This window comes from Anopheles coustani, chromosome X, assembly GCF_943734705.1.
Source record: "Anopheles coustani chromosome X, idAnoCousDA_361_x.2, whole genome shotgun sequence".
NCBI lineage: Eukaryota > Metazoa > Arthropoda > Insecta > Diptera > Culicidae > Anopheles > Anopheles coustani.
The window spans coordinates 7,357,670-7,371,449 of NC_071290.1; positions in this window are offsets into that span (position 1 = coordinate 7,357,670).

Sequence of the window (13,780 nt, forward strand, 5' to 3'; positions counted from 1 at the left end):
GAAAAGCCGGCACTCAACAAAAAATCCCCAAAGCCGAAAAAGGATCTCCGGGTTCTGATATTCACGCACGCACACCGAACGAACGAACACACCGGGAGGTTGTTCAAATGGGTTGATAGTTGAAGCAAACGGGACACGCACCTGAGCCTGTGTCGAGCGTGTTGGCGCCGTCGGGTTGAGTTGGTTTCGAAGCGCTTTACGAAGTGCTGCTGCGTTTCTCAGCTGTCTCAGCGTTTGGAGGGTGGTGTCCGGTGGTTGTCGGGTCGGGAGGCCGCTTTTTCTCGCCGTTGTGTGGTGTACTGCACTCGCCAGCACCTCGCTATCGAATGTCGGGAACGAATGCAAAGCGTCCGAAAATAATAGTTTTGTAAACAGCCGGACCCGCTCGCTTTATAGTGTATAGATCGCCCTAGAGGGGGCGTTCGGGTGTGCTTCGTGCTGTTCGGGCGCTTCGGCTCGCTACCACCCCTCTTCGCTAGCACCCCAACACACCCCCCTCCCCACCCCATGACGGTGATCGTGGCGCTTTTCCTTCGACTGGCGGGGGACTTGCCTGGAGAAGTGGGGATGCGGGAGAAGAGAGGGGGGGGGGGGGACTCGTGGTGGTGGTCGGTCGAGTTTTCCACCATTGGTGAGGTGAAGTGAGGAGAAGGGAGTCGGCGATATATTCACCACAAAAACCATCGTCATCACACACCTCCTCCCCCCCCCCCCCCCAGCCCCTTCTCCTTCCTCGTTCGCTTATCTCCACGCTTTCGTAATCTTCTCTGCTCCACCCCCCTTCCCCCCCTGAGTTCCTATTATCACATCCCGTCCTGCTTTGAAAAAGATGATTCGTGTGTGTGTGTGTTTTTTTTGGCAAACTTTTGCCAAACGACAAGCTGGCGTGAAGCTGTGCTGTTTCGCTGCAAACTCGTTGATCGAGATGGCGTGATGAGGGGGAGGTGAGGAGGGGAGGGGGGGACCTAAGGGAGGACACTAAAAGGAGAAAGCAGCAATCGCCACCGAACAAGGCCGGCCAACCGAACGTGAATGTGAGAGAAAAATCAGGGGGACGGTGGGAAGGGGAGGTATGGGGGGATGGGAGGGATTGGGATGAAGATTGGATGCGAACGAGGATGCGCACACTCCAAAACCGCACTCGTATCGCATCCTTTGACTCGTTTAGTTTTAGGTTTCGTTTAGGAGGGCGAAGGGGGGTGTTAAACGGCGGGTTGAAAATGGTGACGAAGGACGCAACGAAAGCGGGGGGAGTGCGCTGTCGAATGCATCGAACGCTCGGAAAGGAGGACGCTTTGGTTTACTTGTTTTTTTTTCGAAGTCGAAGTCGGATTAAATAAGCGGATGGAAAGCGGATGGATGACGAAAGGGAAAGCCCCAAACTTCGACACGTTTTCCCAATGTGTGGCATGCGTGTGTGTGTGTGTGTGAGTATGAAGCATGGAAGGGGACTAGAAATTAAACGGTAGTGGACGAAATCATAAACGAAACCCTTGGCCGGATTCATTTTGCTAATTATGCCGAAAACGCATCGCACATTAAATTAACCGACGGGGGAAGCGGGAGCGAAGGGGCGAGGGGATTGCGTCGTTAGGATGCGGGAAAGGGGTCGTGCGTTTAAGCGCATTGGATTGCTTTGGTTTGAAATTTCACTTCCCACAACCGTTTAATCGAAACGAATACTCGAACCTCCTCTTGCGACGAAGATGAAGAAAAAATCAATTTTAACAGCAGATTGCTAACTCAAAGCATCAAAGCAAACCCGAACCAGGCCAATGGCACACTTTTGGGAAAGCCTCGCATGAAACCCAACTAATGTGGGCGTCCTAATCCTTGCGCGGTTGAAGTAAAACCTTCGAAATGGGTTCACCAGTCGCCTTTTGGCTCAAGTGTGTGACATTTCGCGGATCCGGGCTGCTCCGGGGCTCAAGGTGTCGGCTTTAGTGGCTCGTTAAATGAAAACGGTACAAACACTCGGCCGCTTGTCACCCCGCGAGACAATGCGCACGCGAAAGGTGTCTTCCAAATAGTGAAAAAGGGGAAGCGAACAACTACCGAGGCACGTTTCGAACCGCGCCAATGAATGTCTTTATTATTGCTGGATATCAATCCATCTTAATGTGTTTTCATCTCAAGCAAAATCATTGTCACGATCACTTGCGAAAACAAATTACTCCTTGCCAGTGTGAAGTTACTTTTAATAACACAATTTGTGCAACTGCAAATCGTACGTGCTATTATACGATAGTAAACAGTTGATAAGGCATTTTAAATATCGCACACTCTAGACAGAAAGATACTAAAAATCAAACACAGCATTAGAGAAAGAACAGAAATACTGGAAGTACAGTTTTATAAAAATGGTTGTGTTCTATATTGATACTTGATAGTTTGATAAAGCAAAAAAGAAATTAAAAATAAAATAAAATAAAACAAAAAGCCAAGCAAGATGAAACTATATCAACAGCATATTCTCCGTCCGGTATGTATTGCAGAATCTGACAGTTTTATCAAACTTGTCGATAATTTTTAATGCTCATCACAGGTTTGCAATTTTGGCAATTTGTTACAAATTTTTCTTTTCAGTTATGTCAATTACAATAAATACACTTTATTTTTCTATTTTCTCTTTCGGCCGTTTATGGTTTGCTTTTTATATTACAACAGTTTTATTATATTAATTTGAGTCGCCCTTTAACATATCTTTAGTTGTGTGTTACATCTTGATGATTCACTCTTATTAATTGTTAACGACGATTTAATTTAGCTGACACTACATTTTACGCGTTACAATTTGTTTTACAGTTTTTATTACTTTTCGTTTGCTTCGTATTGAACATTGATGATTTTGAAGCAAAACTTAAAAAAAAACAAATGTTATAACTGTTTCGGAGTATGACTAGGAGAGAAAAATTTATAGCTTAGATAGATCCAGAATAGTAAAACTGGACCTGAAACACATTCTTCGCTCTTAATTTATTTGATTGATATAAGAATATTCGTTCCAACATACGAAAATTCAACGTGCTCACAACCTGCGCTATGATTAAAATAATTCTAACAAAAGAAAAACCTATCCGAAATTGCAATACATCGTTTGGTGGGTAAAACAAATGCTCTTGACATTTTAATGTGATATCTTGCGTTGCTGCAATACATAGTTTGTGGAAGGTAAAAAAAAGTAGTTGGCATTTATAGTTGATGGGTATGGATTTTTTGTTGGCTGGATGTCAGTAAAAGAGCGATGGCACGCGGGTGGGAAAATTTGCCGAGCTCGAGAGAGGATCAAATCAGTAGAAAATAAAGAAAGTGCAAAAGTAAAAAAGAATTACGAGATTGAGGAGTTAATGGGTTTAATAAAAAAAAACACAGAATAGGAAAATGTTGACAAAATTTGTGGCTAACTGTTCTAAGAAATCGATTACGATCATGTCGGACATGCAACCGGCGAGGTTTTACAGAGTTCGAGACACCTCTATCGACAGATCTAATGAACGCCATCGGAGACATTTAACCCTTGTGTGACTAGTCGATAGATCCAAAGTCTCTGATTTCGGTGTCGCGCAAAACCATCCACTCGTAAACATGCGATACCGGCTGACTTTGCAAACCGTACCGCGTCCCATTAGCACCGGCGACTTTATGAGTAAGGTCAACATCGCTGTACAGCTGCTTCGTTGCCCGAACGCAGGCAGCAAGTGCAGGCAGCTCCCAGATCGGGACGCTGGCCTTCGGCGGGTTATGATTTGTTTTACGACTGGTTCGTGTTGGGATTTTACGCCGGCGCTGCACGAGATGGCGGACCGAGCGTTCTATTTGCTTATTAGTTGCGCCTTTTTTCTTTTTTAACTGCCTTCCACTAGATCTCGTTCCATCACCGATGGCCTATCGGTAGCCTAATTCGTGATCTCCTTCGCTCCTCCATCTTTTGGGTCCTCTTTTTACCATCGATCTTTCCCTTCCAATCATCCGATCTGACACCGATGTCACGTTTAGATGAGTAACTTTATCGCAATCGGATGATGTCGATGATGGTTTTCATAAAACATTTCTTGGGGCGCTTAATGAAGGTTGACGTTATCCAACACCGAGTCGCCAGCGAGAACTTCAAGTTAATCGAAATCGGCAGTATTGATGTTTTTTTAGCGATGTTCGCAACACATGATTATTTGTTTTTGTCATACTTTAATTTAGTTCCAGGTGGATTTTCAAATTGTTTTCCCTTTCATCGTGTTTCTGACATGTTTTTGTATTTTCTCTTTTGTTTTTCGCTAACGAGTTTGATACACATTTTTTTATGTTCTATTAATGTTTTATTACATCTCATTCAGTCCATTAATTTGTTTATATATATCATATTATTTATTTTTTATTGCTATCACTTTGTTTCGATTCGTGTAAACGTCAAAATTTGTGAGCCGATGCAAATAAAAACACATTCATCGTTGATTTGAGTGTTTAACTGTAAAAAAAACAGCAGAGAGATAATGTGTTTACCTAAATATTATCTACAAATATTACACATCACCATAAACAACTATATTCCACATGACTCGTACTTAATACTAGGTGTGTAAATTTTTGCAAATTAATTTTGCACTCACCGATCGAAAAACACATTTTTGCAGTTTTTGACAGTTGAATAACCAATTGACAGTAATTTAACTGTTTGCAATGGTTGCTTTGCACTTCATCTGAATTAAGTATTAGGGCTTTGCTTTTGCATATTTTTTTCAGTACAATATTATGTACAATTCATTTTAACAAACAATCCAGGACATTTGCAATCTGTTTCGTTTGTAATTCCAATGTATGGTTTTTATTGTCGACCCATTATTCACTTATATGAAAAATTGTAAACCCATTTCTCTGCTCTTAAAAACTCTTCGTTAAACGTTTCGATTCGTACGAGTCAACTCGTTGCCTTGGAAGACTCTAGATGGGAACGTTCACCGCCTGCATCCTTATGTCACCCTTCTGGAAGCGACTGCAATGATTCACGCTCCACGCAGGCAAGCAAACAAAAAAAAAAGGAGCCAGTGAGAGTGGGGAAACAAACAAAAAACAAATCATATCACAATCATTAGAGCCGAACACGCTTGCCTGCATAATTAGTGTTAACCTCACTGAAGAGAGGGAGAGATAGAGAGAGAGGGAGGGAAAAAAATCACTTACTTTGTTCGCGAAGCTCGGTTTCTGGGTTTTGCATGGCGATGGTGAACGTACTTGAGCGCGCGCATCGAACGAGCGTGCAGTTTGGCGATCGCTTGTTTGCGGGTTAATCCGCTCTAGATATGAGCGTCCCAGAAGGTTAGGCGCGCTTCCGAGTGTGTAGGGTTGGAAATAGAAGAAGGCAAAAACCAAACCGAACGGCACGAGAAGCGGCTAAAACCCTGGCTATCTAAACGAGGCGAGATAATGAACAATGCGCATCAGCCTAGCTGCAATTAGGAGCAAGGTTTGGCTCGGCTCTTAGAACGTCCTACAAACTGGGCCGACCTGTTTATTGGTATGCCTATCGTTGTGTGTTTTTTTCCCTTCGTTTCGTTATCTCAAACACCCTAGTTAGCTAATGAGGATTAACTTTTAAAAGACCTTTTTCTAATTTTCCAAAAGAGGCAAAGAGGTTGGGGTTGACAAAGAGATTTCAAACTTCCCCATTCTACTGGAGTGTCCTTGCCACTAAGCCAACCTTTGTTTTTTTACCTCGCAGCCGTAAACGGTTGACGGTTCGCATAAAATTTTCGTATCACCAACTCACTTACGTTGTGCCCTATCAAGCTATCAATGTTTTACTCCTTTTTAACATCCGTTTACAATCTACAAGCCACAGCATGTGTTTCATGTTAAGAGGGTGTGCCAAAAAAGAAAAAAAGATTAACATTAGGCAAAATGTGGTTTAATCCACAAACAATATAATTTACACTCGTTGGAAAGGCAAACAAACAAATAAAAATTGTATTTCGTGTTTAAAAATCAACTTCCACATTATTTACTGTTTGATTAGATTGCGCAAAATATAATAAAAATACGTGTATATTGTGTAGCGAAGTAAGAAATAGATCAAGGTTCACGTTTAGTTAGGAACTAAAGTAGACAACAATGGAAGCGCTTCGGTAAGTAGCTGTTCTTGTTCCGTACCAGCAATATGATGTTTGATCTGCTAGCAAGAATTTATTTTGCTACTTAATTTGTTTTGTGTTTCTCAATAATGACGTAATTTTATCGCTTCTACGTTTAGCTTAATAAAACTTTTAGCATTTTGTTAAGGCGTTTTAATATTTTTCGATACGTTTGTTGAAGAGCATTCTTTCCTAATTAGTTACAACTTTTTTTTAGACTTCTTGTCTTGTTAGCATGAGGCCGGGATTACTTAGTGAAGGAAGGGTCAAATACTTACATTTTTACTTATATCAAAGGCGGATACTTTGGAGCCAAAAATGGGGTTGTATGAAACGGTAGGACGGTACGTGGAATTCATACCAATAAATTCCCCGCAACCCCTTCACCATCCCTTGCCCCCCCGCCCCTTCTCCAGCCCAAGCAGATCAGCGGTGCGTTCTGTTTGGTCGCTACCGGAAAACTTCATTATTCACCGCTCCGATCAGCCGTTCCATTCGGCGACCCGTTCAAGGATAACTGGCCGGGAATTGCTCGTTATTTGTGCGTGTGTGTGTGTGTGTGTGTAACGATGTGTGTGACGAGCGTAAACCGGCTTCGGGTGAGCACCACCTCTAGCTCTAGCTGAAGCGCGATGTAAATAGATCGACATTGCTCCGGTTTGGGCCTGTTAACGGCGAGGTGTATGTAATCCGCGCTTACGCACGCCCCAGCTCCGACCCAGGAAATGTGCGCCGCTGGTGGAAAATGTGTTAGGCCAGGCGAGAGGTAGAGGGGTGGAGAAGCGCCAATGAGCGCGGCCCAAAACCAGAACGGTCCGTTTCGGAGAAACAAAGCCACGGTCAGGCGCACGGCGGAACGGACGGACCGGAGGGGGACAGGAGCGGGGGGGGTGGGGTAATGGCGAGGGCGTGAGCCGTTTTCGGTGTGCGTCTTCACGTAGCCTTATGCAAGGCAGCTCTTTGTCTGCACACGCTGATAGCACGCACTCGATCCGCTGAGGTTAGGTTCGCCGTGGAGCGATCGTCCTTCCTGGGAGGCGTTTGAATTTTAATGTGAACAAAACCAAACCCTTTGCCACTCGACAATGGAGGAATCGATGTTTAACAAGGTAGAAGAAAATATAAGAAAAAAATTAAAACATCAAAATCACAAATAACTCAACAAAAGTGCATAACAAATCTGTAATAGATATATTAAACACTTTATTTATTATTTCTTTTACAACAATTTTACTCTTCCTTTGTCTGTCAAGCACCCGATGTGAAGCCCCTTCCCTCTTTTACTGCCTGAAGATTAGCGGATTTTATAGCCGAAAGTAAAAGTAATCACCGCTCGTTTCGCCAAATTTGTTGTTTCGCAGACAACACGTCTTGTGCGTTGATTCGGAAGGCGAACCGGTTTAAATTGAGCCGTTTGATTCAATCCGTTGTACAATGCGTACCGTTTGATTCGATCGTTTCAGCTTTAGCAAGCGGTGATTTATATGTTTTGGCCTGCCGGAACTCGGCTAGTTCTTTGCTATGTTAGCACTAGAACCGCGCAGGACCGTGTTTTGATGTGAGAGCAAAATAATAAATCTTTCGTTACGGAAGTGTTACATTCATCATCATTTGTTTAAATTTGTGAAACATGTTAAAATTGGTGTTAAAGAGCAACTTATACTTTTTCAACATTCTACAGAGGAGATAATTTTGGGAGTATAACAAGAGATAAAAAACCAACCTTAGGTCTTAGTATTGATTTTTGAAAAGTACTCAGTAATAGTAAATAAAAGATTGAAAAACTGGAAAACAAAAGAAATGATGGAAACACACCTCCGTCCATTCTGTCTCGAATCGATAGTGTGCAAAACGACTTCTGCTTTGATGAATGCGGCACTGAAATGAGGAAAATGAAGAAAGAGAAATGTAGAAAGATAAGACGAAAAGTAAATAAAAGATTGAAAAACTGCAAAACGAAAGAAAAAATTATGGAAACACATCTCCGTCCATTCTGTCTCGAATTGAAAGTGTGCAAAACGACTTCTGCTTTGATGAATGCGGTGCTGAAATGAGGAAAATGAAGAAAGAGAAATGAAGAAAGATAAGACGTTGACTTCAAATGAGTTAGATTAGGTTTTTTTTTCTAAGCCGTTAAATAAAAGAGCTGTTTATCACCTAGCAACTGTCGTTTGCTGCTGGCAGGATCGTTTTCAACATAGATACATTTTTCGTTCCATTTGAATTTAATTAAATTAATTATCTGTGGTTACAGGGTGTTGCATAAACTGTGAAAGAAAATAAATAAACATATAAATCACATAGGTTTGATATTAATCTCTGATGGTTATTTAAACCTAGGACTAGAATCAAAATAGATAATAAATTATTATGAATCATCAAGTGTCCCTCAATGTTTGTTAAAAATCAGGTTGCAAGCAAACGCATCATCAAAGTGTTGAGGAAGTAATCAGCGTGTGTATTGCTGTTGTAGACGATCTTACTAAACTCCCACCTCGCCATCTCGTCCTGCCGGCTCCCTGGACCACCCTGTAGCGCGTACTGGTAACCGTTTCCCACCCCGCGGGGCCGCGCTCGTGAAATTCCCCATCGTTGTTTAGTTTGTGATTAGCCGCGCGAGCACTCTCCGTCCCTTTCCCCGCCCGCCCGCGCCCAACCCCCATTCGGTGCAATAAAACACATGCACGGCGGTGTGTGTAATGAAAATAATGTTCAAAAAATGACCAGTTACGCAGAGCGCTCGTAATCGAGACGAATTTCGTCGGTATGATGTCATGCCACTCGCAAGTCGTGCGATCAATTTTGTGCTTTGTTTTTCGCGGTTGTTGTTGTTGTTGTTGTTGTTGCTGTTGTACACCCGGACCCGGCCGCCCCCACGCCACCCTTCACTTCTGCGACCCTTTTTTTCTCTATTTGTTTGGTGGGTTTTTTTTTGTCACCGCTTTTCGGTCGGCCGCTCCTCGGGAACATGTGATGTGTCCAAAACGCACCACAAAGTAGTCAAAAAAAAAACAAGGGGACGCCTTTTGATAGCTGTTAGTTCCTCCTTATGAAACGGTCAAAATGGTCCATTACCGCCATTAGTGGCGGGCAATTTTTCTCCCGCTTACCGCCCTGATGTGCACTTACTACTTTGATATAACTATCCAGCGTCCAGCGACCAATGACAGTAAACAGTAGAAGAGGAAAACCTAAACAAAAACAAAAAAAAAAACAAAACATAAACGATGTTAAGAAAACAGAAGCGAAAACGAAACACGCCGAAAGAAAGTTAAATGACAATTAAATGGCGCTGCCCCCTTCCCGCTCGAATGTGCCAAGTTACGCTAAATTTGTCCACATTTAGGCCGAGAAACGAGTGTCACCTAATCGCACATCGCACAGTGGGGCGGCGGCCGGTCGGTTTATTTGGGCATTTTATATGGAAGCAGCTTTTTTGCTAGCATTTTTACCCCATAATGAATAAAAAATAGTGTAGTAGTTATAGAAACTAATTCTTTGGAAAGCGTGTTTACGTGTTAAACAGTCTCTTCCTGATGAAAGAAGAAATCAGAAATTACCAGCAACATATTATCCCCATTACAATCTTATAGACGGAATAAACTACTACTATTTGCTCTAAGTTTGGATCAGGGTTTCAATTAGATTTCTAAAATGCTAAAGAAAACTATGCGTCGATGGATGCTTAGCTTATTTTTCATGCTTTTATACATTTTATAAAGTAGCAAATACATGCATCATACAAAGAAAGGGAAACGAAAATGAAAAACTTGAAGAAAATGTATTTTTATTAATGCTCTTTGATAACCGAACAGGGAAATTTAAAATAGACTTTAGTTTGTTGTCTTTTTTAAAACGACGGGAATTTCAATGTTTGAGTTCGACTGATAGATTCAATTAATATTTTCGTTCATAGAAGACATTCGTGTTGGCCAAAAGGTAGATGAAAACGAACAAAAATGAGTCGTTTTTGGTTCACGAATTTCGTGCTTCGAAATTAAAATAGTAATAACAGTAAAATAGTAATAAATAAAATGTTAATATAAAGTTGATAAATTTATCCTTAACCGGCCCATTGTGCAGCGAGTTAAGCTGCCCAAAAACATTGTCCAGTTAAGTCTAGTGCGGAGACGGACGAGGAAATGCCCGAATTACTGGCACGTCAGCCTCCCTCTTCGTCGGTTTCGTGGACATGAGATCGCACCGAGATGCTGCGGGGGTTTTCCATTACAAAACGCCCATTTCGGCCACGCTCCCGGCTGGCGTAATTCGGTCGCGCAAGAGCCCACCCGTACCGTTCGCTGGCAGGCGCTCGCCCTGGCGCTCATCTGCGACGCGGCGTTCTGCACCGTTGGGCAACGGTGCGTCGCTCACGTCGCTGAATCCCCAGCCCGGATCGAATCGTGTCAGCGAAGCTGCTGTTATGGGGGTTTTTGTTTTGCTTCCCTCATCTTTCATCGGCGCCGAAAATTTCGCCAACCCCAAAGTTTCGTCTGCTGCAGGCGTGAAATGAGAATATGGCCAGCCCACTTTTCCTCTCAAATGGTGCACATTTTCCAATCAATATGCAGCAAAGAAGGGGGAAGCCAGCTCCTAGGCAAACCGGACGAAAACGAAACGAAAGGAAAGGAAAGGAAAGGAAAGGTAAGGAGAGGAAAGGAAAGAAATTGAAACTGACGCAAAACGGGCCGGCCCCGAAATTGATCAAATTCGAGCCCGAATTCGGCGCGGTCGTCTATCGACAACGCGTTCGCCTCGGATGAAACGCTCTGATTGGACTCTTAAGAGGGGCCCCTGCTGATGAACCGAACCGAAAACAGACAAGGAACCGAAGCAAAACCAGACGAAAGGAGCGGAACACCACAGCACAAATAGAAATTGATGTGCGACAGCGTAATACTAATCGCGATCCGCGAGCTTGGCACATTTGCGTTTTTAACAAACGCTTAATTAACCACTGAAAATGCGATCATGAGTAAATGGCACTCAATTTGACCCGCGAGGTAGCCTGTTTTGTCTCATACATGATTGTACTAAGCATTCAAATGAGGCTTTTTACGGTATTTTAACGGGTTTGTTTAAGAAATCACACAATCTTGTAAGTTAGTCACTGATTTTTACCAAAGCGAACAATTATAAACCACTACTATTTTATCCTAAATTATATAACATTGATAATAGATAGTAAACACATATATCCCGGAAGCCATTTTTCAAGTATTGACTTTAAATTCAAAAGATGTGAAAAAGAGTTAAAAAGTTCTAGAGCAAAACGCAAGTACAATTGTTTGGTAATAAAAAAATAATTGAGTAAATATGAATCAGGAATATGTATACTAAAAAGATTAGTGTAATAAATATGCAGAAACGGGTAGAATTAGATGGAACGAACTAGTTTTCGACGATTTTAAATAAACAATCAAGTAGGTTTTATTGGAGTAGTAAATAAGATAGCGAAATCGTTTTATTAGAGTAGTAAAAAAGATAGCGAAATCAATTTCGTAATATTTATCCTGTATTCTTCTACCTGAAATGAAAAAGTAAGCGTTCTCCTTGCTAGCGAAAAGCAGCATTTTTTGTGCATGTTTTGTACAATACGTTTGAAAAATTTTCATCTTTAAATCGCATAGTCCTTGAATGTTTGCTTTTAGGACGAAAAGCAAAACGTTCTGCTTGATAGAAAAGTTTTTAAATGAATGGAAGATTGTCTATTGCTTCATTGCTTGCACTTACTTTGAATTGTATGAACTTATGTGCAACTTATGTTGAAATTGTTGAACTTTTTGAAACATTTCACAATTATCAATTTTTAATCGATTACAAAAATATTGAATCAAAAAGTAAAAAAATAAACTACTTGTCAAATTGGTTAATAGAATAAGTTATGCGTGGTAAATGATTCTCTTGGAAAGTTATTTTTTGTTTTCTCATAAAATAAAGCTTTGCAAATTAGGGTTTTGGCAATGAAAACGTATCACTTTTACATTTGATCCCTTATTGAAAATGTTGGATGTAATCAAAATTGAAATTTTATGAATTTGAAATAAAATTGAGTGTTTTCGGGGCTTTCGTCTCATCATTAGAACGCTTCATCCGCCTCTGACGCTGTGTAGGATGAGTTAGGCGAAGATTCTAGGCTGCGCTCAAGGTTACCGGGAACCGTCTGCAAAACGCGACGCGCTGACGTAAGACGTCACGGGTGAAAGTACAGCGTGAGGCGTAACCGGTTCGGGGCGTATTTACTTTCCATCTCCGCTGGGAGACAAAGAGACAATGCAAACGCGCCTCCCGGGCACCCGATTTCCCGCTCCGGAGTGGATTAATTGATTGCCCAGCACTTCATATTGCTCAAACGAGCCGCGCGCGCGCCAGTAAACAAGCACTCTTGACGGGTTTTTGGAAGCCCGCGGGCTGGCCAGCCGAAGGTCAGGCCCGGTTCAATGGCCCGCCAGTGTGTCCGACCAGACACGGTGGAGTGCTAGAGTGGCCGCAAGCCCAGACAAACGGTGGGTGGGAGGGGAGGGAAGAAGAGCACGCCGAGGAAGCCGAAGCCGTGAAGCGAAGTGAGCGAATGGGGGGAAAAAAATCGAAAAATCGATCGAATCGGTTCAAATTTAATTTTTTGGGCTGCCTAATTCGTAATTCCGAGTTTGGGCCGCCGCATCTCGTCACGCTCTTGACTCACTTTCACCGGGCCGGCTGGCCATATGTGTTTTCGGGCATCGGAGGTCATCTGCTTTGCCTAATCGGTACTGCTCAAATTAAGTCTGGCGGGCAAAAGGAAATCTGATCGTACCCGAAATTCGACAGGTGGCTTAAAAAATGGCGTTCGGCAGCCTTCGATTCGACACACGATGCTCTCGATCGAGCGTGAGTGTCGCGCAATTTGTGCGATGTGCAAGCTCATTTGCACGCGCGCGCGCGTCCGGAGAAGTGTAGTTGGGGGCCCCCCCGGTTTATCTCCACCTAATTTGGCGCTTCCGAAACGCTTCGTGTTAATTTTATGTCGGGCGCTCATCATCATCGGTTGCAACCGGGGCGAATTGTTTTGCCGAGCGCTAATCAAGCAGGGATCGTCGCCGTGCGCAACACGAAACGGTGGAACCCTGTCCTTTCTTGCACGATCGACATCGTAACCAAATTGGCACGCATTCGGGCCCGAGCCCGCGAAGGAGCGCTAAGGGAAAAAGCGCGCACAGGTATCGGACGGTGTGTATGATGTTTGTTGTCAATGGTTGTGCCCGTACATTACCGCTAATTAGCCATTAAAAAGTGTTACAGCCTAATCCCGACGTGTTGGGGTGTTTTATGTTTCGTTTTTCTCTGCTCCTAACTACAGTTTATGCAACCCCTAGGCTTTTCGCGTACCTGCTTCGGCAAAAGGATGATTGTTTTCGAGGCGAAACACATTCTACCGACAACAGGTTGCGATTGTGTTTGAACCAACAGTCGCGGGAAATATTTATCCTGCAGATTCAAAAGCTTTGAGATGAAAAACGTTAAAAATAATACTCTCTCTAATCGAAATCAACTTGACAAGTTGACTGCTTTAAAATAAACTTGAGTGCATACCATTCTTGCTAACTTAGGTAAGTCCCGGCAGTCTGTTAAAACAAAATAATAAAACAGGAATCAAGAAGATACATTTTCATACGCAT